Source organism: Mesocricetus auratus, unplaced genomic scaffold (genome assembly GCF_017639785.1).
Source record: "Mesocricetus auratus isolate SY011 unplaced genomic scaffold, BCM_Maur_2.0 Super-Scaffold_100004, whole genome shotgun sequence".
Taxonomy (NCBI): Eukaryota; Metazoa; Chordata; class Mammalia; order Rodentia; family Cricetidae; genus Mesocricetus; species Mesocricetus auratus.
In genome coordinates this window covers 17834965-17861388 of record NW_024429189.1, presented here as the reverse complement: position 1 = coordinate 17861388, position 26424 = coordinate 17834965, and the positions used below count along the sequence as shown (strand labels likewise).

The following is a 26424-nucleotide window of genomic DNA, read 5'->3' as shown; positions in this document are numbered from 1 at the left end:
ACTCGTTGAAGAGTATCTCCCACTTTCTCTTCTAAACGTTTCAGTGTGGCTGGATTTATGTTGAGATCTTTGATCCATTTGGACTTAAGTTTTGTACAAGGCGATAAACATGGATCTATCTGCAGTCTTCTGCATACCAGTACTCAGTTATGCTGGCACCATTTGTTGAAGATGCTTTCTTTTTTTCCATTGTACAGTTTTAGCTTCTTTGTCAAAAATCAAGTGTTCATAGGTGTGTGGGTTAAAATTAGGGCTTTTGATTCGGTTCCATTGGTCTACCTGCCTATTTTTGTGCTAATACCAAGCTGTTTTCAGGACTATAGCTCTATAATAGAGCTTGAAGTCAGGTATGGTGATGCCTCCTGAAGTTCCTTTATTGTATAGGGATGTTTTGGCTATCCTGGGCCTTTTGTTTTTCCATATAAAGTTGATTAATGTTTTTTCCAGGTCCTTGAAGAATTGTGATGGAATTTTGATAGGAATTGCATTGAATCTTTAGACTGCTTTTGGCAAGATTGCCATTTTTATTATGTTGATCCTACCAATCCAAGAACATGGGAGATCTTTCCATTTTCTGGTGTCTTCTTTGATTTCTTTCTTTAAAGACACAAAGTTCTTGATATACAGGTCTTTAACTTCCTTGGTTAACATTATCCCCAGATATTTGATGCTGTTTTTGGCTATTGTAAAGGGTGATGTTTCTCTGATTTCTTTCTCAGTCACTTCATCATCTGTATATAATAGGGCCACTGATTTTTTTTTGAGTTTACCTTGTATCCTGCCACATTGCTGAAGGTGTTTATGAGCTCTAGGAGTAACCTGCGGAGTTTTTGGGTCACTTATGTAAACTATCATATCATCTGCAAATAGTGAAAGTTTGACTTCTTCTTTTCCTATTTGTATCCCCTTTATCTCCTTTTGTTGTCTTATTGCTGTAGCTAGAACTTCAAGTACAATATTGAAGAGATATGGAGAGAGTAGACAGCCTTGTCTTGTTCCTGATTTTAGAGGAATTGCTTTGAGTTTCTCTCCATTTAGTTTGATGTTAGCTGTTGGTTTACTGTATATTGCTTTTTATTATATTCAGGTATGTTCCTGTTATCCCTGATCTCTCTAGGACCTTTATCATGAAGGGGTGCTGGATTTTGTCAAAGGCTTTTTCAGCATCTAGTGAGATGATCATGTGGTTTTTCTTTCGCAGATTGTTAATATGGTGGATTACATTGATAGATTTTCTAATGTTGAACCATCCCTGCATTCCTGGGATGAAGCCTACTTGATCATGGTGGATGATTTTTCTGATGTGTTCTTGAATCCGGATCTGTTTAGAGAAATTTCTAATTCATGACTTCAGAATAGGCTGCTGGACAATTCTCTTGACTGTTCTTTGTTTGAAAATGCCCTGTACTCCTTTTTATTTCTGAAGGATATTTTTTTTTAGGTAGAACATTCCTAGTTGGCAGTTCTACTTTTTCATTTTCACAGTTCGAAAAATGTGACACTTTCCTTTGGCCCAAGGGTTTTGATAAAAAATTCATTGTCATTCAAACAGATTTTCCTGCCCAGGCAGCTGTTGTATCTATTACATTAGTTTCACCAGTTTTTTGTTTGTTTGTTTGTTTTTTGTTTTTCTCTTTGCCTTTGATTTCATAAGTTTCACTGGAATGAGTCTTATTGTGATTTCTTGATGTTTATCCAGTTTGGGCTTTGGTGGATTCTTAGATCTGTAGGCTTCAGTCTGTTGCAAACTTTGGGAACATTTCCCATATTATATCTTTGCAGTTGTCAGTTGCTTTAGGTATAACTCTGAGATGTAGGTAGCGTGAAGCACACGGAACTCACTGTCACATTGTCTGGTTCAGTCTATCACAGCTCTTTAACTTGTGGAGTTTTATCACATATGTTTGATATATAATTTCCAGGGTTGTTAAAAGTTATTTATTAGAGAAATGTGGAACTTTCTATTTTACCACATATATATATTCTTACTATATCTGTTAGCTATCTATAGCATGAATTAATTGCCTGCTCCACAAAGTGTTGAAATAATTTTCTTTTTTAAAACAATCTTTTTTATATTACCTATCAATCGCAGTTCCCCTCCCTTCCCTCCTCCTCCCCTTACCTTTGCCCCAACCCATACCCTATCTACTCCCCAGAGATGGTGTGGCTTCCCATGCGAAGTCAACTGTTAAGTGAAGCTTTTTCTTTTGCTAGCCGCTTTGGTTTATCCCCCGCCAGTCGCCTGGGCTCTGCCGCTCCAGCCTGGTTCTAGAGCCGCATCAGTCCCAAATAAACACACAGGAGGCTATATTCATTATGAAGCTGTTGGCCTTGCTTGTTTCTAACTGGCTAGCTCTGACTTAAGTAATTACCCCATAATTGTTAATCTAAGTATGTCTCTTACCGGTGAGGTTTCCAGGCTTCCCACCCCAATGGCGGTTACATCTCGAACTCTCTTGTCTTTCTCTTTCCCAGAATCCTCCTCGACTCCTAGTCCCTCCTATCTAGGTTTTCTATAGGCTCAACAGTACTTTATTGACAAATAACAGGACTTCCCCAACATCTCCTCTTTTCTGTTTAAACAAAAGAAAGGTCTTAATTTTAACATAGTCAAATTGTATATAACAGAACAGTTATCAAATAAGAACATAGTTACAATATTTTAGCAAGATTTAAAGAAAATATCCATCCCATCCTTGTGAGTACAAAGTCCTATATGTAGCTTATCTTTTATCATAACTAAGGAAAACTATAATTATAACTATCTGTCTTCAACTCCATCAAAGACCACAGAAGGATAATATATAAACACTAGGATTGACAGAGACATCTTACTGCCTGGACAGTCACCCGAAGTTCCTCTGTAACGTTGGGGCATCCATCTTCAGCCCATAGGCCACAATGTGTCTGGAACACTTCTCAGCAAAGCAGGAAATTTCAAACTGTCCATCTGCATTGGCAGTCTGTCAGTCATTTTTCTTTGTCCTGCAGAAAGTCTCGTAGACTCTTCATCAAGCAGGAACCCTGTAAGACTGAGTTCAGTAGTCACTTTCCTGTGGGTCCTGCATGTCCAGATGATACAACAGCAGTCAAACAGTCTAGGCAAGAGCAGTTTCTTGCCCAAATGGCTAATCTTGCCATGTTGAAAGCAAACTCCATATCAAGTTTCTTCAATGCCCATCTTCCTCTCAGATATAATTGGTGCTGCCAGGAGCAGACATTTCTCATTGTCAAAAAAAACCCTAGACCATTTTAAATGCCATGTTCTGAAGGTCTTTGAGAGGTTTGAAGACTGTCTATCTGTCTCAAATATATTTCTGTATATCTAGAAAACCTAACTTACCTAACTATAAATTCTATTATAAGTAACTATCTATAATCTGTATTCAATTATGCATTACATTTTAGAAGATCAGTATAAGCACAATGCTTAATCAAGAGGAGAAATATAAACACATCACAAAATTGACCTTGAATTTGTATCAATAAATGAAAAACAATACCCATACCATAATTCCCCTTTTTACCATTAAAAAAGATTGGCTGTGATCACTAGCCAATTATAAACAATCCCATTTAAATGAAAACAAAGATTTATAAACAAGATGGGAATTGGGATGTCGCTCATTCCAAACTGCTTCCTGCTGGAAGGGGGCGCTGTTTTTACCATGGGGATCATGACAAAACTCAGAAACCTGTATAAGTCCGTATTTTCGGGGTCTGTAAGGCTGTATCATCTTAGCTGTCTCAGTCGTTGAAACACCTGGTCCGGGGGTCCTGCTTCCGGGGGTCTTGGTTCGTGAAACCACAGAAACGTGGAAGGAATTCTCAGCTTTTCATTTTCTGTAGAAACATAAATAAAAACTCCTTTTCCGAGTAACATATCCTTATGCTTAAATTTTGAAGTCAAGGTATTTTCAAAAGATATAAGTTGTATTAATTTAGCAGCATTTATAATCAAGTGTACTTTAGTAGCAGTTCCTTCCTGAGCAAGCAAAAAACTGAAAAACACAATAGCGTACAGTATCCAGACTCTCTGTGTATTTTCCATCTTTACGTGGCTTTTTTATTTATCTATTATTACTTTATTTATTTTACTTTTATTTATTTTTCTTTGAGACAGGATTTCTCTTTGGAAATCTGCCTGCCTCTGCCTCTGGAGTAAATCCTACTGGCGTGCGCCACCACAACGCCGGCTTTTGTATTTATATACCACTTTGTCGTTTCATTTTCTCTCTCAATCTCACGTATATTTTTAAACACACTGTAAACCTTTAGAGATTTTTCTTTATCCAAGTCTGACTTTACTGTAAATCTTTATGTTTTTCTGGCCACGTGTCTTATCTGTAAAACCGTGGCTGTTTTAAACTGCCGGTTTTTCCGTCAAGATGGCGGGCGTAAGCGTGACTCCAGCTTACCGCCTCAGTCCATGCTGACCTCCAGCAAAAGCTGCCACTTCCAGCTGTACGTACACACCTTTTAATTGTTAGCAGAGTCTCTTAAAACAACCTTGCTGGTTTTTTTTTTCTTTTTATGCCGAGTCAGGAAGACTCCGGTAAGCGAGCCACGTGAATCTCGGCTTGTCGCTAGCAAAACAGAGCACACCTGAGAAAAATGCTGCTACCAAAAATCTGTGCTTCTCTCCATTCTTCTGTTTCTAAAATTCCTTTAAAGCTTTTGTTATTTTGCGTGGAAATTCATGATCCCACTCCTGATCACCATTATGTTAAGTGAAGCTTTTTCTTTTGCTAGCCGCTTTGGTTTATCCCCCGCCAGTCGCCTGGGCTCTGCCGCTCCAGCCTGGTTCTAGAGCCGCATCAGTCCAAATAAACACACAGGAGGCTATATTCATTATGAAGCTGTTGGCCTTGCTTGTTTCTAACTGGCTAGCTCTGACTTAAGTAATTACCCCATAATTGTTAATCTAAGTATGTCTCTTACCGGAGAGGTTTCCAGGCTTCCCACCCCAATGGCGGTTACATCTCGAACTCTCTTGTCTTTCTCTTTCCCAGAATCCTCTTCGACTCCTAGTCCCTCCTATCTAGGTTTTCTATAGGCTCAACAGTACTTTATTGACAAATAACAGGACTTCCCCAACAGTCAACAAAGTGTGTCACATAACTATGGGGCAGGACTAAGGCCCTCCCCTCTGTATCTAGGCTAAATAAAGTATTCCTTGATAGGGAATGGGCTACAAAAAGCCAATTCATACAGCAAGGATAAATACTGGTTCCATTGATGGTGGCCTCATAAACTGCCCATGCCACATATCTGTCACCCACATTCATAGGACCTAGTTTTGTCCTATGCGGCTTCCTCAGCTGACATTCTGGAGTCAGTGAGTTCCCACTTGCTTAGTTCAGCTGTTTCTGTGGGTCTCCCCATCATGGTCTTGACCCCTGGCTCATATTATCTTTCCATTCTTTCTTCAACTGGACTGCAGAAATTTGGCCCAGTGCTTAGCTGTGGATCTGCTTCTATCAGTTACTGGATGAAGCTTCTATGATGACAATTAAGGTAGTTATCAATCTGATTACAGAGGAAGGCCAATTTAGGCACATTCTTCAGCAATGCTTAGTGTGTTAGCTGTGGTCATTGTGGATTTCTGGGCATTTCTCTAGTGCCAGATTTCTCGATAACCATATAATGGCTTCCTCTATCAAATTATCTCTTTCCTTGATCTCTCTCTCTATCCTTCCCTCAACTCCATAATACCCTTCCCTCATGTTCTCTTTCCCCTCTCCTCCTTCCTTTCACCCTTCCCTTCCACCGCCTCCCACCCACACCATCTCCCAGTTATCTCAGAAGAACTTTTGTATTTCTTCTTCCCAGGGGGATCCATGTATGTCTCTCTTAATGTCCTCCTTGTTACCCAGTTTCTCTGGGGTTGTAGATGGTAGGCTGGTTTTCTTTTGCTTTATGTCTATTATCCACTTATGAGTGAGTACATACCATGCTTGTCTTTCTGGGTTTGAGTTACCTCACTACCTTACTCAGGCCTTTTTTCCCTCTTAGTTCTGTCCATTTGCCTGCAAATTTCAAGATGTCATTTTTCTTTTACTGCAGAGTAGTACTCCATTGTATTAATATATCACATTTTCTTTATACATTCTTCAGTGGAGGGACATCTAGATTGTTTCCAGGTTCTGGCTATTATGAATGATGCTGCTATAAACACAGTTGAGCAAATGTCCTTGTGGTATGAATGTGCATCCTTTAGGTATATGCCCAAGAGCAGCATTGCTGGATCTTGAGGTAGGTTGATTACCAATTTTATGAGAAACAGTCATACTGACATCTAAAGCAGCTGTACAAGTTTGCATACCCACGGGCAATGGACGAGTGTTCCCCTTACTCCACATCCTCTCCAACATAAGCTGTCATCAGAGTTTTTGAACTTAGTCATTCTGATAGGTATAAGATGGTATCTCAGGGTTGTTTTGACTTAGCCTGATGACTAAGGCTATTGAGCAATTCCTTAAATGTTTTTTGGTCTATTGAGATTCTTCTGTTGAGAATTCTCTGTACGTCATTTTTAAATTGGATTATTTGGTATTTTGGTGTCTAGGTTCTTGAGTTCTTGTATATTTTAGAGATCAGCTCTCTGTTAGATATAGAGTTGGGAAAGATCTTTTCCCATTCTGTAGACTATCATTTTGTTTACTTGTCTTTGGTCATACAGAAGCTTCTCAGCTGCAGGAGGTCCCATTTATTTGTTGCTTTCAGTGTCTGTGGTACTTGGTGCTATATTTAGGAAGTGGTCTACTTTCCATTTTTTTTCTATAAGGTTCTATGTGGCTGGATTTATGTTGACATCTCTGATCAATTTGCACTTGAGTTTTGTGCATGGGGATAGATGTAAATCTATTTGCATTCCTCTACATGTCCACATCTAGTTATGTCAGCACCATTTGTTATAAATGCTTTCTTTTTTCCATTGTTTAATTTTAGCATCTTTGTCAAAAATCATGTATTCATAGGTGTATGGATTAAGGTCTTCAATTTGATTCTGTTGATTCGCCTGCCTGTTTTTCTGTCAATACCAAGCTGATTTCATCTAGAGCTCTATAGTAGAGCTTGAAGTCAAGGATGGTGATGCCTCCAGATGTTCCTTTATTGTACAAGAATGCTTTGGCTGGCCTGTTTTTTTAAACATATTGAGTATCATTCTTTCAAGTTCTGTGAAAAATTGTGTTGGAATTTTGATGGGGATTGCACTGAATCTGTAGATTGCTTTTGGTAAGATTGCTGTTTTTACTGTGTTTATCCTACCGATCCAAGAGCTTGAGAGATTGTTCCATTTTCTGATATCTTCTTCAATTTCTTTCTTCAGAGACTTAAAAGTTCTTGTCATACAGGTCTTTCACTTGTTTGGTTAGAGTTACTCCAAGTTATTTTATGTTGCTTTTGGTTATTGTGAAGGGTGATGTTTCTCTGACTTTTTTGTCATCTCATTTATCATCTGTATACAGGAAGGCCACTGATTTTTTTTTAGTTACTCTTGTATCCTGACCTAAGGTGTTTATCAGTTAGCTATAGGAGTTCCCTGGTAGAATTTTTGGGGTCACTTATGTATACTATCATATCATCTTCCTTTCCAATTTGTATCTCCTTGATCTCCTTTTGTTGTCTTATTGCTCTAGCTGGAACTTGGACTACTATATTGAATAGATATGGAGAGAGCCTTGTCTTGTTTCTGATTTTAGTGGAATTGATTTGAGTTTTCTCTCTGTTTAATTTGATGTTGAGTGTTGGCTTGCTGTATGTTGCCTTTATTATGTTTAGGTATGCTCCTTGTATCCATGATCTCTCCAAGACCCTTGTCATGAAGGGGTGTTGAATTTTGTTGAAGATTTTTTTTCAGCATCTAGTGAGATGATCATGTTTTTTCCTTTTTCTTTCAGTTTGTTTGTATGGTGGATTACATTGATGAACTTTTATATGTTGAACCAACCTTGCATTTCTGGGATGAAGCCTACTTGATCATGGTGGATGCTTTTTCTGATATGTTCTTAGATTCAATTTGCCAGTATTTTATTGAGTACTTTTACAACAATGTTCATGAGGGAGAGATTGGTCTGTAATTCTATTCTTAGTTGCATCTTTGTGTGGTTTGAGTATCAGTGTAACTGTAGCCTGGCAAAAAGAGTTGGGCAATGTTCCTTCTGTTTCTTTTGTGTAGAATGATTTGAGGAGTATTATTGGTATTAGATCTTCTTTGAAATTCTGGTGTAATTCTGCTCTGAAACCATCTGGCCCTGGGCTTTTTTTTTGGGGGGGGGAGTCTTTGATGACTACATCCATTTACTTAAGGGTTTTGGTCTATTTAAATTGTTTAGCTGGTCTTGATTTAATTTTGGAATGTAGTATTTTTCCAAAAATTGTCCATTTCCTTTAAATTTTCTAATTTTGTGGAGTACAGCGTTTTGAAATGTGACCTCATGATTCTCTGGATTTCCTCTGTGTCTGTTGTTATGTCTGCCTTTTCATTGCTGATTTTGTTAATTTTCCAAATTCTTGCTCTGCCTTTGGCTAGTTTGGATAAAGGCTTGTCTATATTGTTGATTTTCTCAAGGAACTAACTCTTTGTTTTATTGATTCTTTGTATTATTCACTTTGTTTTTATTTTATTGATTGATTTCAGCCTTAAATTTGATTATTTACTATCTTCTACTCCTCCTGGGTGAGTTTGTTTCTTTTTGTTCTAGAGCTTTCAGATGTGTTTTTAAGTTGCTAGTATGAAATTTCTCCATGTTCTTTATGTGGGCACTTAGTGCTATGAACTTTCCTTTTAGTGCTGCTTTCAGTATGCCCCATAAGTTTGGGTGTGTTGTTCATTCTTTTTCATTGAATTCTAGGAAGTCTTGATTTCTCCCTTTATTTCTTCCTTGACCCAGTGGTGATTCAGCTGAGCATTGTTCAATTTCCATGAGTTGTGAAGATTTCTGCAATTAGTGTTGTTATTGAATTCTAACCTTAAGCCATAGTGATCTGATAAGATACAGGGAGTTATTCCATTTCTTTTGTATCAGTTGATGTTTGCTTTGTTACCGAAAATATGGTTGATTTTTGAGAAGGTTCCTTAAGGTGCTGAGAAGAAGGTATATTCTTTTGTGTTTGGGTGCAATGTTCTATAGATGTCTGTTAAGTCCATTTGAGTCATAGCATCTGTTAATTCCTTTATTTGTCTGTTAAGTTTCTGTTTGGCAGTCCTGTCTAGTGGTGAGAGTGGGGTCTTAAGTTTGATGTGTGATGTAAACTTTAGCAATGTATCTTTTACAAATGTCGGTGCCCTTACATTTGGGGCATAGATATTCAGAATTGAGACTTCATCTTGATGGTCTTTTCCTGTGATGAATATGAAATGATATTTTTCATCTCTTTTGATTGATTTTAGTTTGAAATCTAATTTGTTAGATATTAGAATTGCTACATCAGCTTGTTTCTTGGGTCCATTTCATGGAAAATCTTTCCCCAACCCATTACACTGAGTGCTATCTGTCTTTGAAGTAGAGGTGTGTTTCCTGTATGCAGCACAAGGATGGATTCTATTTTCATATCCATTTTGTTAGTTTGTGTGCGTTGAGATCACTGATATTAAGAGATATTAATGGCCAGTGATTGTTAGTTCCTGTTATTTTTGGTTTTATTGTTGATGGTGGTATTGTGTGTGTTTCCCTTCTTTGGGTTTTGCTGGTGTGGGATTATCTATTGTCTTTGTTTTTATGGGTTCCTTGGGTTGGAATATTCCTTCTTGTACATTCTGTAGGGTTTTGTTATGTAATATCTTGTTTGTCTATGGTGATTAAAAGCCTTGCTGGGTATATTAGTCTGTGTTAGCATTTGTGGACTCTTAGGGTCTGCAAACAGTCTATTCAGGGCCTTCTGGCTTTCATTGTTTTCATTGAGAAGTTGGATGTAATTCTGATAGGTCTGCCTTTATATATTACTTGGCCTTTTTCCTTTGCAGCTCTCAATATTCTTTCTTTATTCTGTATGTTTATTGTTTTGATTATTTTGTGGCAAGGGGACTTTTTTGTTTTTTGGTCCAGTCTATTTTGTGTTCTGTAAGCTTCTTATACTTTCATAGGTATATGCTTCTTTAGGTTGGGATAGTTTCCTTCTATGATATATTTGAATATATTTTGTGTGTCTTTGAGCTGGACTTCTTTTCCTTCTTCTATACTATTATTCTTAGGTTTGGTCTTTTCATGGTGTCCCAGATTTCCAGAATATTTTGTGTTAAGAATTTGTTGGATTTAACTTTTGTGTTTCAGTAATGAATGTATTTCCTCTATGGTATCTTCAATGCCTGAGATTCTCTCTTCCATCTCTTGTATTCTATTAGTTATGCTTGCATTTGTAGTTCCTGATCATTTACCTAGATTTTCCATCTCCAGAATTTCCTCAGTTTGTGTTTTCTTTATATCCTCCATTTCAGTTTTCAAGTCTTGAACTCTTTTCTTCATCTGTTAGATTTTTTTTTTTGGCTTTCTTTAAGGGATTTATTGATTCCTTCCATTTTTTGTTTGTTTTTTCCTCTATTTCTTTAAGGTTATTTTTCCTTTCCTCTGTAAGGGCCTCTATCGTCATCATAAAGTTATTTTTAAGGTCATTTTATTCAGCTTCATTTGTGTTGGGATGTTCAGGTCTTGCTGTTGTAGTCACTAGTTTCCGGTGGTACAGAATTCCTCTTTGTGTTGTTGTATATATTCTTACACTGATGTCTACCCATCTCTTCCTCCAGTTGGCATAGGTGAAGCCTGTTCTTCAGGGGGTCCCTTTTCCTCCAATTGGTGCAAGTGGGGCTTGTGGCTTAGGTGGTCTTTCTTCCTTTAGGTGAAGTTGGGGTCATGGCTCTTGTGGTTGTTTATGCAGTAAGGGATGGTTGGGAGTGTGGGGAGGCTGCTGCCTGGTCTCTGAGGCTTCAGTGGGTGGGGGTGGAATTCGGGATGTGCCAGCTGAGGTCAGGGCCTAGAGAGTAGGGCCATCCAGCCAGGAGCCCAGACAGTTACCTCTTCAAGGTACAGGCAAAGCCAAGGCTCTGGTGGTCACTGATGCAGTGGGTGATGATTGGGGGTGTGGGGAGGGTGCTGCCAGGTCTTTGGGGCTTCAGTGGGTGGGGGTCGGGCTTGAAAAAGAGTTTTCTAATGAAATTAGCTGACTGATTTTTAATGTGTTGTCTGAATGGAGAGAAGGTTCATATTCCCCTTGAGGAGTATGGAAGGGTACTTGGGTCTAAAAGAATGCATATGGTTAAGGCAGTGTGACCTACTTTGTGGCATCTAGTCACTGTTTTTTTTTAGGCTGTGTGATAGTGCATGCCTTTAATCCAAACACTTAGGAGACAGAGGCAGGTAAGTTGAGTTTAAGGACAGTCTAGTTTATGGAAAGTTCAATACATGGTGAGACACCTGACTTTAAGGAAAAAATTACCTGTCCTTTTAAAGATTAAATAAGAGAGCCAGAAAGAATTTACTTCTAAAAGCACATAGGCCTTATAATGAGAGATATTTAAATTGGGCTCTGCAAAAGCTAAAATTAGCAAGAAGGAAAAACAAAAGGTCATACCAGATGGGAAGAACAGTAAGGGTTGTCATCATACCACCAGAATCTTGTAGATCAAGAGAAGACAATGTGAAATTGCAGGTTTCCAAGTCATTTCACCAAAGAAACCAAATTAAGGAGAAAAAGATAAGAGCCATCCCTACACCACTACCACATACACACAAACACACTCTGGCGCTATGCTGGCTGAGCTAATCCTCAGATTTTTTCACAATTTTAGAATGGTTAATAAAAATCCTTTTGAAAAATGATAAAGAAGGAAGCAAAGAGGAATATTCTTCTCCATTACACTCTCTAGTATATAAAGCAGAAGTCTTAAAGCAACTTTTCTTTTGTTCTTTTGAGTGTCGTGGTCACATGTAACACACATAGATGCTTCTAAATGCTTATAAGATGTTTTGTGTCTCAAGCATTTCTCTAGATTGATATTTTTGTTGAAAACTTCCTAGGACATAGTGAACTATATAAGAAATACATGGGTTTATGACTTTTTTCAGATTTGGAATGTTTTCTTTAGTTCTCTCCTTAATTACTACTTCAGTTCCTATGGGAATTGATACAATTTTGAGTCTGATTTGTGTTTTTTGATTCTGTTTGTTTGTATATTTTGAGACAGGGCATCTCTCTGTAACATTCCTGGCTACCCTGGAACTCACTTTATAGATCAGGCTGGACTTGAACTCACAGAGACTCACTGGCCTCTGCCTCCCAAGTGTTTAGATTAAAAGCCTGTTCTACTGTGCCAGGCTGCTCTTTGATTTTTATACTTTTGGTAATTATCATTTTACACACATTTCTATAGTGTGTATTAAATTCTAGAGGCCCACATGTAAAGACTTGGTCACCACTTTGGTGCCAATGCAAGGTGGTAGAAAGCTCTAAGAAGTGTGGCCTACTGGAAAGGTTAGGTAATTGTAGGTTGTGGTAGTTTCAATGTAATTGTCCCACAAGCTTACAGGGAATGGCACTATTAGAAGGTGTCATCTTGTTGGGGTAGGTGTAGCCTTGTTTGAGGAAGTATGTCACTGTGGGAATGGATTTTGAGGTCTCATATGTTCAAACTATGCTCATTGTGAACACAGACTCTTTCTATTGCCAGCAGATCAAGATGTAGAACTCTCAGTTCCTTTTTCAGCATGTCTGCTTACATCCCTCCATGAAGATAATGGACTAAACCTCTGAAACCGTGAACCACCCCTTTATCCTTCATTACAGTTGCCTTGTCCATGGTATCTCTCCACAGCAATAGAAACCCTAAGACAGAGGTGTTCTCTTGCAGTGGGTGGTGGAACGTTAGTCTTTTTCTCTTTTAATTTCTTGTTAGCTATATGGTAAAGAGACTTCATCTTCTGGGTGTTTCCAAATGAGACGTACTATGTTTCCAGGAAAAATGGAGTCAATTCATAATAGATGAAAACTCCCAAAACTGTGAGTCACAATAAGCCTATTTTCTTTACAAAGTGATTTATTAGAGTTATTTTTTTATAGTTGTGGGATACTGATCAACACATAAACACAAAGAAAAAAACCATAATTCTCATGGTCATGTATTTATATGCACATATAAGTATATAGTAAGTACAGATTTATGTAGAAACACACATACAAGCACAGAGTAGTTTACCTATTTTGTGTGTATGAACATGTGTGAGAAAAGAGAAGAAAAATGATATTATTTTACTAACTTCTCAGGAATTTCCTGAGAAATTTAGAAGACTGTCTTTCTTGCGTGGTAGCTAACTGCTGTTTTGCTCTGAAATTGCCATTCTTCTTGTAGATGGTTCTTCTACTTTAAATCTGCAGCACATAAAATCTATGCAAAAGAGTTTCAGAATTTGTTTAATGATATTTAGAATATTCTAGAGCAAGAGAAGAAACAGAGTGTGGCTTCATGGTCTGCTGAATTGAGCACTCATCTCACTTTGTTCCAAAGACCAAAATGCCCTCACATGGCTAAGTTCGGTCTTTTTCTGGAATTCACTAAGTCAATCTACCCTGGTAGCATTCTACTGTATTAAAAACCAAACCAAACCAAACCAAATGCAAATGTATCTAAAAGAACAATTTCCATAAATCCTTTTATAAACTCATTTGGCAAGGAAGTCTTTTGAAAGTCCAACTCAACCTGAACAGACTTTTTTAGAAGCCCATTTCCTGTGTTTTTCTCCAGGAAACACAAAGAACAGTGTTTTTGAAAAAGTTCCAAGCTCCTTGCTGGAGATCGGCTTCCTCAGTTAATTTTGAATCTCTTATACATCAGGTGTATCTGTACATCAAAATGTTGTGCTTAGACCCCTCAAATCCAGTCTCCATTAGCGTGGCCCTTCTTATATACAGCTCTTATGTAAAACCTGTTTAAACATAAGTGGTTATTGTTCTCTGTAATGGTTTTTTTTTTTCCGGTACTTGATGTACATTGTGTAGTGTGCCCCCCCCCCCCCCAGTGCATATAGTTGCATAGTGTCCTGAGGAAGAACAGGGGTCACAGGGACAGTGACCTGGACCAAGCCTCACTCTGTCCCTTATTTTCTAGGTGGCCTTGGGCAAAAGGTAACATTTGTGTGCTTCCAATTTCCTATCTGTAAGAAAATTAAAAAAAACTCTTTCACTGAAAGAGCTAATGTACATTAAGGTACATAAAAGAACACCTAAAATATTTTGCATTATGAGTACATTTGTTATTGCCATTTTAAATATAATCATCAGTATACAAACTCTGTTCTTTAAATTGATGTAATTCTACCTCAGCAAAGTATTCAGTTCTTGATAAATACCATCTGATGAGAAATCTAGAACTTACTTTAAATGTTGACCAGGATTTTGGAACTGAGTTTATTTCTAAGCATAGTTTATAGTTGTTACACTTGGTGTGTAACATGTTGCTCGTCATCAGGGAAGATGACTAAGGTCATGTGAGAATTTAACCCTTGCTACAGTGGGAATTTAATCTTTGCTAATTAATTACATTCCCTTGGGTATTTAAGCTTTTGTTTTTTCATTTGTTTTGTTTCATTTTGTTTTTCTAGTAAATTACTTCTGACTCTATTATTATCCCCTCCAGTGCCCATTGAGTCAGAGAAAATAACAAGTGGAGTTTACTGTTTTGATTTTGAACTAAACCATTTGCCTGTTTTCATTGTAATTCAAGGCACTGTTTAATCCATGGCTTAGAAGCTATTGGAGTGAAAATGTTCATGTTGCAGATTTACTTTTTGACAATGGTGCATGGAAAGATGATTTGGCAAGAACAAGAAACTCTGGTCCTCACTGGAAGAGACTGAAATAAGGAACACCCAGTCCCATGCTAACCAAGTGGGGATTCCTTTCCAAAGCTTTGTACTATGCAAAGGATACTTTTCTGGTATGCTGAGAAGTTGTCTCTGGGACCATCACACTTGGAATTCCAGCAGATTACCCTATCATCAAGTCATCAGTATGCTGCTATTTGAATAAACACAGCTGTTGTTTTCCAAGAAATATGGCTAGGAGCAGCAAGGAAAAAAAAGGGCAATTAGTGTTATTGAAATGGAGGGGTACTCAGGATGGCATATATATATATATTTATGAGAATTTTTGTTTCCGAATAGCTATTTGCCATGCTGTGACTGAGCGGTGGGGGGTGGGGGTGGGAGAGGGTGGTGATAATAAGCTATTCCCTAAATCCTTGCTACTTCATTGCATTCTGTGATTTAATATTAATTATGAATAATTTTCATAATTAAATGCATATTTTAACTCATGTGACCTTGCGCTATCTTCTCTAAAAGGAAACCTTAAAATTTTTATGACATCCAATTTTTAAAAAATGGTACTGATGATTTTCACTAGTTTCACTAGTTAGAATATCTGAAAAGCAACGATATCATGTCTCAGAATCAGGAAAGATGCTTTCCTTTTGGGGGGGTGGGGAGATGGACAGGCAAGCTTTCCTCTCTGTTTAATGAAAGGGAAAGCACATCAGAAAGGTCAGGTTATAGCCCTGTTGTGTGGCCAAAAGTAAGAGATTCTTTCCTCTGCATCTCACATACTACATCTGTGATGTGGATGTTGAACAATGTAGCCTTTAAAGACCTGGTAGGTTCCATGGTGCTGTTAATACAGATCTTTATGATTCAGCTGTGGTATTAAATGCTAATCAATATAGACATCCATGAGAACCTGTGGCTGTAGTCTTATATATAAATGTTTCTATAGTGTAGCTTTTGTACTTTGAGTATAAATGAAGACAAATATAAGGATGAATAATTAAGATTATTTTTGGTGCTTTAATTGCCTAAAACACTTTGTTTTGATTTTGCAGTCTTGAGGCTTTAGTGTAGGGTTCATAGTTAAGAACTGCGGTTTAAGAGTGTTTGCTTAGCAGGTGGAAGGGTGAAGGAATGATAGATTACAGAATAGCTTTCAAAGTTCTAGTATTTGTAGGGTAAGATTTCCAGGAACAAGATGAAGTTAGACAAAGCCTTTTATGTCTAGGGACATTGCTGTGGTTCAGTTTAAAATCATTTCACAGAAGTCTAGAAAACTCACTAGGTTCTCGCTTGCTTGGTGTCTTGAGTTGATCTCTAATTTAAAACTGTGTCCTTATACTTGGTCCAATGAACGTAAATGGTTTAAAGACATGATAGAAAAAAATAACTGAGGTCAAGGATATTAGAGATTCACTGCCCACATAGGCGTGTTCTACAGGGATGCAAAGGAAAGATCTTACCTGTGATAGTGTGAATGTAATTGGCTTCCATAAGCTCATAGGGAGTGGCACATTAGGAGTGACTTTGTTGGAGTGTGTTACTGTGGGGGTGGGCTTTGAGGTTTCCTATGCTCAGGATACTACCCATTGTGTCAGTTGACTTCCTGTTGCTTGCAAGATGCAGTGCTCTCAGCTCCTTCTCCAGCACCACATCTGTCTGCATGCAGCCATGACCTACCATGATGACAATGGACTGAACCTCTGAACTGTAAGCCATCCCAATTAAACGTTTTTCCTTTAAAGGAGTTGCCATTGTCATAGTGTCTCATCACAGCAATAGAACCCCTAACTGACATATCACTTAAAACTCATTCAGAAACTTTGAAAGAAGAATGACACAGCTTTCTGAGTAACATTCAGCATCTACACAGAGAAAGGATGATGAAGGCTTTGGCTCATCAGTCAGGACAGGAACTGTCTATGCTATGTCTGAGGTCTGATTGTGTGACCTTGGGTCCAGCCAGGAGATGCTGTGGTCTGAACCCAGCCCCCCTCATTAATAGTAGCAACACATAGAAGCATACTGCTTCATTCTTCCAGAGTCCCTTTGCATTTATTATCTCATATCTGATCCATTTTTAGGATGGTGCTAGCCTTACCTCATGCTCAACATGTCATCATTTCCTTGGAGACATTACGACTTGGCTGATAGGTCTGGTATTTCTCCTCATGTTTTGGACAACCTCTGCAGGAAGCTGAATCTGGTAGAATCAAATAACAAAGTTAGCTGAAAAAGAAAGCTTCTGGTGAGGTCACATAATATTAGATAAAGGATGGGATTGAGCAGGGCTTATGCCATGGTGCCTGTCCCTCTTTGTCTCCATATCAGGCAAGCCTTACTGTTTTTCTTATTTAGTCTTCAGGCAACTGGCTACTTAATGTAGAAACTCTTACTGCCTCTAATTCTGTGCTCTGTAGAGCCATGCTCCTTTCATTATATACAATTGCTTCTCTACATGTAAAAGAACTGACCTTTTTGAGTATGTATATTCTTCTTGTATAAACCATTTCATTTCTCACAATTAGTATGAGCAGTTGATTATTAGCCTGGGCTTACTAGGGCAGCATGGCTTATATAAGAACTAGGGCAAAATCCAAGAGGCAATTTATATTGAAAGGATGCTGAAATCAAGCCTCCAAAATCTCCAGTCTTCATTAGAACTTTGTTTTCTCTAGACAGATTTCTTGCTTATTTTACATATTTTGGTCCCTACTAGTCTGTCATCCTAGAGATATAGACATATTTCTCATGGCTTGCTAGCAATTTTTATTGTTAATGTTTTGATTTTAATATTATGTGTTCTTCTGGTCTATAATGTGTCCCCATAGGTCATCACCTACTACCTGTTTACATGTGAACTTCATACATTTCTAAAGGGTTCTACGCAAGCCAGAGAAGTGACACATGAAAAGTTCTGATGGGTGGTTTTCTAACTTCCAAACCTGTGGAAATGCCAAGTAATGTGCACAAGACAGTGTGGGCACTCATGTTGGGGTAGATACCCATTTGTGGTAGTAGTAGTCAATGTTATTCTACTTCCACTTTCTTCTCTCATTCTTGAAAAAGTCTACTGTGCCAGTTGGGACATGGAAAACTGAAGTCCAGAAACCAGGAACCTGGATAAGGCACCGTTGGTCCAACTAGGGATATTTCAAGATTGGGTTATGGCCAGTATTTAGAGTTTATAAACTCTGGAGAGAATATAAAAATCCCAGCCAGGAGGCCCAGTCAAAGCTTCATCATAGTTTTGTAAAGCCTCAATTCCCTACCCCAAATATAATCATTCTGGCAGTTAAGGTTTCAACATATATGTGTGGAATATATATATATATATATACATATATATTTATATATATCATATATGGAATATATGTGTATATATGTATGTGCATATATATTTATGTTCCACAATACTATCTAAATTGAAGCTGTCACATTGTAGTCTACTCTTGCATGTTAGTAGAGGACAATTATGAACTTGTACATATCCTTGTTGTTCTGGCAGAATATGAGGCTGGATCCAACATGAGGAGGAAACTAGTACTTTTCAGCATACCAATTCATTCAAAGTAGCTGCTGCAACTTTTTAGAGATATGGTTCCTAGTTATGTTCATCTTAGCAACCCTCCCTTTTTAACCCCTTAAGATACCTTATAGTATTTTATGATGGGATCCCAAGGGTTTCTGTTCACTCAGACTATAGCTGATAGTGGCCCAGTAGTCACAGGTAACTTTTTAGCCAGTCACCAAGATATGTGCTTTCCTTAGGGGACCACCTCTTGCTTTTGTTTGTGTTTACAGAAGACATTGAGCCATTGTCAATGTGTCCTGTCTGGGAATCAGTTTCACGTATCATCACTGTGCCTCAAGACCATAGGTCAGTTATAACAATAGTTAATATCTGAAAGTTCAATTTTCACAGATACTCTGTTAGCACATTACATTGGTTAAATATTCAGTGATGTAGAGGCAGGTGACAAATGCGCACCCCACAGAGAATGAAATAGCTTCAGATAAGTTAAATAATTCCCACAAGTCCAAAGATATTGAGAGATGGAGCTAAAATTTAAAGCCAAATAGACGGGAGCCAGAGGCTGTATTTTAAGCACCCTGCATATTACCTTTAAGTCTGGTCATCAGGGCATGTAGTATATGACTGCCCCCTTCTCCCACATTAATTTCCTCTCCCCCCACAGTGCCTAGTTCAAAGATGAATAGATTTTCATATTAACAGTATATGATTTTGGCATGCCAGCAGGAACACAGAATTTTTACTTTTATTCATATCTAGTATTCTCTGATGGAGTTGGATTATCTGGGTTACCCTTATAGGACCATTGAGAGAAGTTTTACTACAGTTTCAGTATGAGCTAAAACACTCAAAAGAGGAGCCCACAGTATTTGTACCATTAAAGATTTTATCAGTGATGTTATTGCTAGTATTTGGGTCAACGGTTGCATTTATTGATCCAATGAAAAGTACTTTTTTTTTCAGTTTTCATATGTTTCCAGTTTTCTTCATTTTGTTATTTTCTTGTCTTAATTTGTAATAAATAAATAACATGTGAACTGTATTTCCAAGATACACTACTTTTCTAAATACATGCCAAGCCTTTTACAATAGAATTAGTCTATTTCTATGCAATTACTTTTTAATGCCTTTGTATTTTGTTGCATATATTTTTAAAGCATGCAGCACCTGCAAAGTGATCTACTTTTAACTATTTTCAAACTAGGGCAGCATGTATATAGGTTGATTTGAATGAAATAAATGAACAAATATTCAATAACAGAAGCTGAGTAAAGAAAATGGAGCATATATATCACACAAAGAAAAGTTGTTTAGAAACAGAGCAATTTATGTGGCTTCCCTTAGAGTTCAGTGGCTTTTTAAAGAGATGACACTACACCTTGTTTTACTATCAAGCCAGAAGTTTAAATCCAAGGTTGTTTCACAATGCTGCCTTCTTTTCAGAGTGTTCTTATTAGGAACTGAGAGCACCCAAACAGAGAGGCGAACATCTAAAGCACAGAGCATAAAATGAAGCTGCACTAATATGAAGCAATTGTTCTGCTGTAGATTCCTGAGAGTTGAATTATACAATTCATGCCTAAGAATAAGATGAGCTCCATAATAAGTTTGTTTCTCTGTCTCTGAAACTAGGCAGAAAACTTATAAATGCACCTTCCAGAAAGAGCGTTATTACTAGTCTGCAGATCTGAGCACTCTGTTCTTGCCTGGATGTTACTGACTGTGATATGAATTCTCAAGCAGTTGACAGGAGGCCTTGAATTAGAACACAGCCCACAGTATGTTCTCTGTGGTGTGGCTCCCAGGGTCCCTGCCTACTCTTGAGTAGAAACTCACTTAGCCTGAGATGCTTTTGTGTTGTGTTATGTGATGTGCCTTCTGAGCAGGAGGGCCTTGGGGAGAGGATGATGTGGGGCTGAGGATTATAGACTCAATTACAGAGGCATTGGAAAGAATGCTGAGGGGAGCTAGAATAGGTTAGGAGGAACGACTTTGCAGGTTGTTGTCTTAGGGTTTTATTGCTGTGAAGATACACCATGACCATGTCAACTCTTATAAAGGAAAACATTTAATTGGGCTTGGATTACAGTTTCAGAGGTTCAGTCCATTACCATCATGGCAGGGAAAATGGCAGCATGAAGGCAGACCTGGTGCTAGAGAAGGAGCTGAGAGTTCTACTTCTCAAACCACAGACAGGAGAAGCGATATCACACTATGCCTGGCTTGAGTATACATGAGCCCTCAAAGTCCAGCCCCACATTGACACACTTCCTACAACAAGGCCATACCTCCTAATAGTGCCCTTCCCTATGGACCAAGCATTCAAACACATGAGTCTACAGGGGCCATAACCTATTCAAGCCATCACAGATGCAGTGTTGCCTGATAAACACTCTGGAAATAATCCTATCCATTGGAGCATTTGGACATCATCTGTAATGAAAGAGAGTGAATGTCCATGTAAATTTTACAAGGAAAATTCAACGGCAGCCTTAGGTTTCCAGATATAAATTTGCACTGGTGTCTATTTCTTCATGTTTTAGTGACTTTCATGTTTTAGTGAAAAATTTTCAGTATCTTTGTAAAAGCAGAAGACATGAAAATGACAACTATTGGCTCATTCTAAGGACAAATCTAATGTTTTGTCTTGTTATGTTTTAATTTCCAGCAAATTTCTCCTGAGGCCTCAATTAATTTTCAACACTTATTCAGTGACAATAATTGTGTACTCTCTTAGCTATGTGTGGTTTTTTGAGCAGAGAACAGAACTTTAGAATTTGAGGCATACATCAGGGCTAGGCAAAGTTGATAGAGTTTTTGAATGATACTGATTATTCTCAAGAATTAGCCAATAAAAAGAAAAGGAAGAAGGATTTGTGAGATGCTGCCATCAAAGGAAGGAAAGACAGAAGACAAGAGAGTGGTAGAATGGATCTGGGAGGAGTGAGTGCCCTTTGTCACCTTGGAGAGCTTCACTAAATGCCAGGTCAACCTTGTCAAAGCTGATTCCTGTACACTATGCAGCTCTGCTCAGGGATTTCATGCCAGTGGTTTGAAATTGGCCTGGTAGGAGCATTTACGACACAGAAATTAACAAACACTCCAAGTCAGTACTACGTTGTTATTTTTTTTTGTCCTTTAGAAAGATGGCTGTTAGGTATTTACTTGCAGACTATGTCCTAATGTTTCTTTGTGATACAAAAGGCCTAACCTATAAACTGTGTCACAGCAGGAGAGTATCTGAGATAGTCTGGATTAGTTGGATAAGGGTTAATTCAGTAATAATAATAATAGTAAAATTGAATCATCCCAGGGTTACCAACATCAGAAGTAGGTCAAGGTCACAGAGATGTCAAACTTGTTGAGAAAGTGTGAAGACCAAGCCCCAAAGCCAGGAGAAGAGAAAAGCTCTGGGGATCCAGGAGGTTGAAGGGATTTTGAGGAGTGTTAGGTAGATAAGACATACTTTATGTGCTCTGCTCAAAGCCCACCACACAGACTGCTAGGTAGACAGCTGCTGGCAGGCACCCAGGCATATGTTGCACACAGCATTGCAAAAGCAAACAGGCAACACAGCTGTAGGCACATAGGCCTACACACAAACAGGTGTGTTGGTGGTCTGGCAAAGGTGAAGGGTCAGGCAGGCCTCTGACTCCAAGGCCATATTTACACAGAATCACATAAAAGTGGAACTTTGCCAAAAATAGCTATATAACAGATTACTTCAGAGTGCCTTGGACATCTGGTGGCAGCCACTTTTTGTGCTGACTCATAGTACCCACCCTCCTCCATGGTCTATTCTGGAAATCCACATCAATGCCATGTTGTCTATATATATAAGCTGACCTTTGTCACCAACAGAAAGGTGTATTGAGGTGTTCTGTAGAGTAGGAACTCTCGTCCCGGTTTCCGTTAGCTTTCTTTGCTTCATGCTTGTGGATCAAGATGCAAACCTCCATCTACTGCCCTAGCATCATGCCCGCCTGCCTGCTTTCATGCTCCCTGCCATGATAGTCATGGACTCTAACCCTCTGTATCTGTGAGCCCCTTTTATAAGTTGTCTTGGACATGGTGTTTTGTCACCACAATAGAAAAGTAACTAAAATATTCCGGCAATTTACAGTTTTCTATTCTCCTTCATTTTTGTCTTTGGTACTTGCCTGGAGGATCTCTGGCCTCAACATTCTACCATTAGACATCCTGGCAACTTCTCTGCCCCTACCCTCAAAGTGAAATCACCTCAGATACAATGCTGTTATAAATCACTTCATTGAGATAAAGGGCATGATTATTTCTATTTATTGAAGTGGATTGAATTTGTATTAATTTTATATTAAATGTCACTTACATATGATTTAGTAAAATGACTTATGGTCTTGAAAAAACTTTACGATTCATTCACGTGACACAACCAACTGAATTGTTTTAATAATTATCTTTAATTGCATACTTATTTATGATAGATGCAACTCTACTAATAGTGATTATAATATTGAGGGTTTCCAGGCAATGAATTATGCAGAATTGTATGAGACATTCCTAGAAGAGGCTGAAGTTAGGAATGTGAACTGATGAGTGGTGGGCATATGCATAAAGATAGTATAAGACAGAGAGTCTCACAGTGTACTATTTGTACAGAAACATCAGTGTAAACTTGTAATTATCAAAAAAACACAACCTTTTTGTCCCTACCTCCAGCTTGAGTCAGAAATTCTGGGAGTGGGTCCCAGTAATCTGCATTTTAACAGGTCCTCTAGGTGATGCTGATGTTAGCTACACTATGAAAATCACTGCTTTAAGGAATAATAACAAGGGAAGATACTAATGATCAAATGAAGCCAATATCAACTGAGCTAATGAACTTTGTACAGATTGATACAGGTTTGGATCCTTGGGCATACTTATGTGTTCTTAAACATGCAAAACATTGCAGCATTTTTACTGCTTTTACATGTAATGCTTACACAAATTCAGCAAAAGATTGATTGCAGGCATTGCATCCTTTCATTTCCTCAATGATCGTTTATTCTTCAAGATAATACTCATTCTTTAGGTAGCAGATAAGGAACTTGAGGAAATGAGGCGGCTTAGAGAACGAAAATGTGCATTCCCGAGGTCCAGCAGTGCTTGTGGGGAAAGCAGCTTTTGATTGGCTGTGCTGCCGTCTCCATTGTAGCTTTCAGGAAATGAATGTGTGTCCTCTGTGTTTTCTCTTTTACGCCTCAAGAAACTTAGAATAATGATTTTATTTGGCACAGGATGTTAGATTAAGCAGATAAAAAAATTAACCCAATATGGAATCCAAGTCCACAAATTTCATTATGATTTTCCCCAGTCAGCTGATCTTCCTTGATAATATCAATCTCTCTCCAGAATAGTTGGTAAGGGTGCCCATTTTTAAATTCTTGGTATAACATGAACTTCAGTATACTATAAAGTTTCTATTCTTCCATTAGTTCATCAGTAGGCATTACTGAATTTCACTATGCTTCTGACCTCCTCCAGATAGTATGTGGAAAATACAGGGGCGCTTTAGGTTGCATTTCCTTAGTTGTTGAGAATGCTCATCACATTAGTCATTTTTATTTATGCCTTTGAGAACTTTCTGTTAAGATTCATAGCTGATTTTTTTAAATCTTAGGTCTTTTTAAATAGTTCTTTGTATATTTTAGATATTAATCTTCTATCTGACCTATAATTGGTAAACATTCTCTTATACTTTGTGGTATTCCTCTTCACTCAGTTGATTGGTTCCCATTTGTCAATTGCTGGCCTTAATTCTTAGACAGTTAGAACCTTGGGGAGTTAGTGCTTTCCTATACCTAAGTATTATAGAGTGCTGCCTATGTTTTCTTCTAGCACTTTCAGCATTTCAGGGTTCACAAACAGACCTTTGATACAATTCAAATTGGCTTTGATACAGGGTTGTAGATACTGGTTTCCCCTGCATAATTTATTAAATATGCTACTTTTCTCCCATGTGTATTTTTGGTCTCTTTGTCTTATGTTTGGATCTTCTATTTTATTCCATTGATCTACATGCCTGTTTTTTATGAGTACCATACTATTTTTATTACTATACTTTTGTAATATAACCTGAAATCTGGAATGGTAATCCCTGCAGTCTGTCAGGGTTAATTTCACATGTACTGTTTAAACATAGCACCTTAGTAGCACAGACTGGTAATACGTGTACACAAACAAAGCTCCAACTATTCTCAATTATTATGCAATTATTCTCAAACAACATACCTAAGTGACACTGTATGGGCTAGGGTGGGGAGTGACTGAAGCGGGTTTTACAAATGAATTTCCATGTGGAGTACAAATTTTATTAAAATAAGCAATATCATATGCAAATTTAGAACCTATTAAGATGTGATTGAAATTTAAGAATTCTACTTACTATTTAGAAACCAGACCAATAGGCTGGGCATGGTTGTGTATACCTTTGAACCCAGCTCTTGTACAGCAGAGGCAGGCAGATCTCCATTCTAGGTCTTCCAGCCTGAATAGTGAGAGTTGATTTTAGGGCAAAAGAAAAAAATGAAAAATTGTATCAACACGTTTTTGTGCAAATGCAATACAAAACAAGGAAGCATTATCAACACAATTTTTTTTATTAATTTCATTCAAGGAAGATCAGTTGGTTATTGACATTGAGTAAATTTATTGGCTTGTGATGATATTCAAAAGGGGAAAAACTTCTCCTCATTTTGTTTTTCAGTTCTATAGCTCATGTCTTCAATAGTCCACACCCCAGATAGTTTATTCCTATTGACTTCACCCAGGTATGTTTCTTTTGGTAGCCATTTGGTGTCACATTGCCTGTGACTCTGGAAATGATATTCATGGAGCAAGAAGAACAGTGAAGTCAGCTTAAAGATTCACCAGAAATAATTTGTGTTTACCACATGCCACAGAGTTTTGGAGCACTTATGTGATTATGATGGGACTGATAAAGAAAGTAATCACTAAGAACAAATGGCTTAAAATTTTCTTCCTGAAATAAATTAATTACAGGAACTCAAATATGTATGCATTTCAAAGGTGAAGGTGGGCATTTGGAGAATGCATTTCTGTTACTTATTAAGATATATGAAATTTTATATAAAATAAATGAGGTGAGTAAAGAAGAAAGAGAGAATTGATATCGGGGGTTTAAATTCACCATAAATGTGTTTGTGTGTGTGTGTGTGTAGAGGGGGTGTATTTGAAATAAAATAGTATACTAACCTCTTATCCTAAATCATTTATACTGTTTTGAATATGAAATTGGACTTAGTGAATTGGACTTGAATATCTCTGAAATATTGAGGAATGTTCTCAGGTACCAGCAGAAATATGAGTTCTGTCCCAAAGTCCAGGAGGGATTGACACTCTTTGGAGAAGTTTTCCTGATAGGAAGTTCTAAATAATTAGCTGGTAGACAACTTCTAAGGAAGTGTCTAAGATATGATTGTAAAAGTTGGCATAGAAAAGTCTACTAATTGCTAATAACTTCTAAGTTCTGTGGGGGCAAATTACATAACCAAAGACACAAGCTGTTTCCACATCCTGTTCCTGAAGTCTGCAAATAGGAGGCTGCAGTCACATAAATCTTGGGTGTTATTTTAAACATTTCAGCCAGTTTGTATTATGATTTTTATGACTTTGATTGATTTTTATTCTATCTCAAACATTTCTTTCCTGAAGAATGAATTTCTGGGGACCATAATTGAGGAAAGATAAAGTGCATACTATAAAAATCGAGAAGGCTGATTATCAGAAAAGGCAGTGATCTACTCAATTAAACTGAAACCAGTAGGGAGTCGGGATAAATTCCTAGAATAATTAGGAGCTGTATGTTCAAGCTATTATGGAATACAACAGATGTCTGTAGGTAGAAGAACAATGATGGAAGATGTTCCAATAAGGGAGATAATCATGGCTGAAAATTCTGGTCTCAGTTGGCCAGTGACAAACAAAATAAACTTGAAGATTTAATTTTAGCAGTAAGCATAAACTACCTTGTATCACTGAGATTTAATGAACAGACATGTGGGGATGCAGCGTTGCAATGAGAAATATAAA

The 26424-nt window shown here is 37.8% G+C and overlaps 1 long non-coding RNA gene and 1 other non-coding gene across 2 annotated transcripts in view; both read left to right on the top strand.

The window, feature by feature from the left end:
* LOC121140169 overlaps positions 1 to 26424 on the top strand; it is a 50854-nt gene that overhangs the window by 9380 nt on the left and 15050 nt on the right. The gene's annotated exons all lie outside the window — the stretch shown is intronic.
* On the top strand, positions 11180 to 11304 carry LOC121140609. The gene has a single exon (XR_005877533.1). It is a non-coding gene; the product is annotated as a U6atac minor spliceosomal RNA (small nuclear RNA).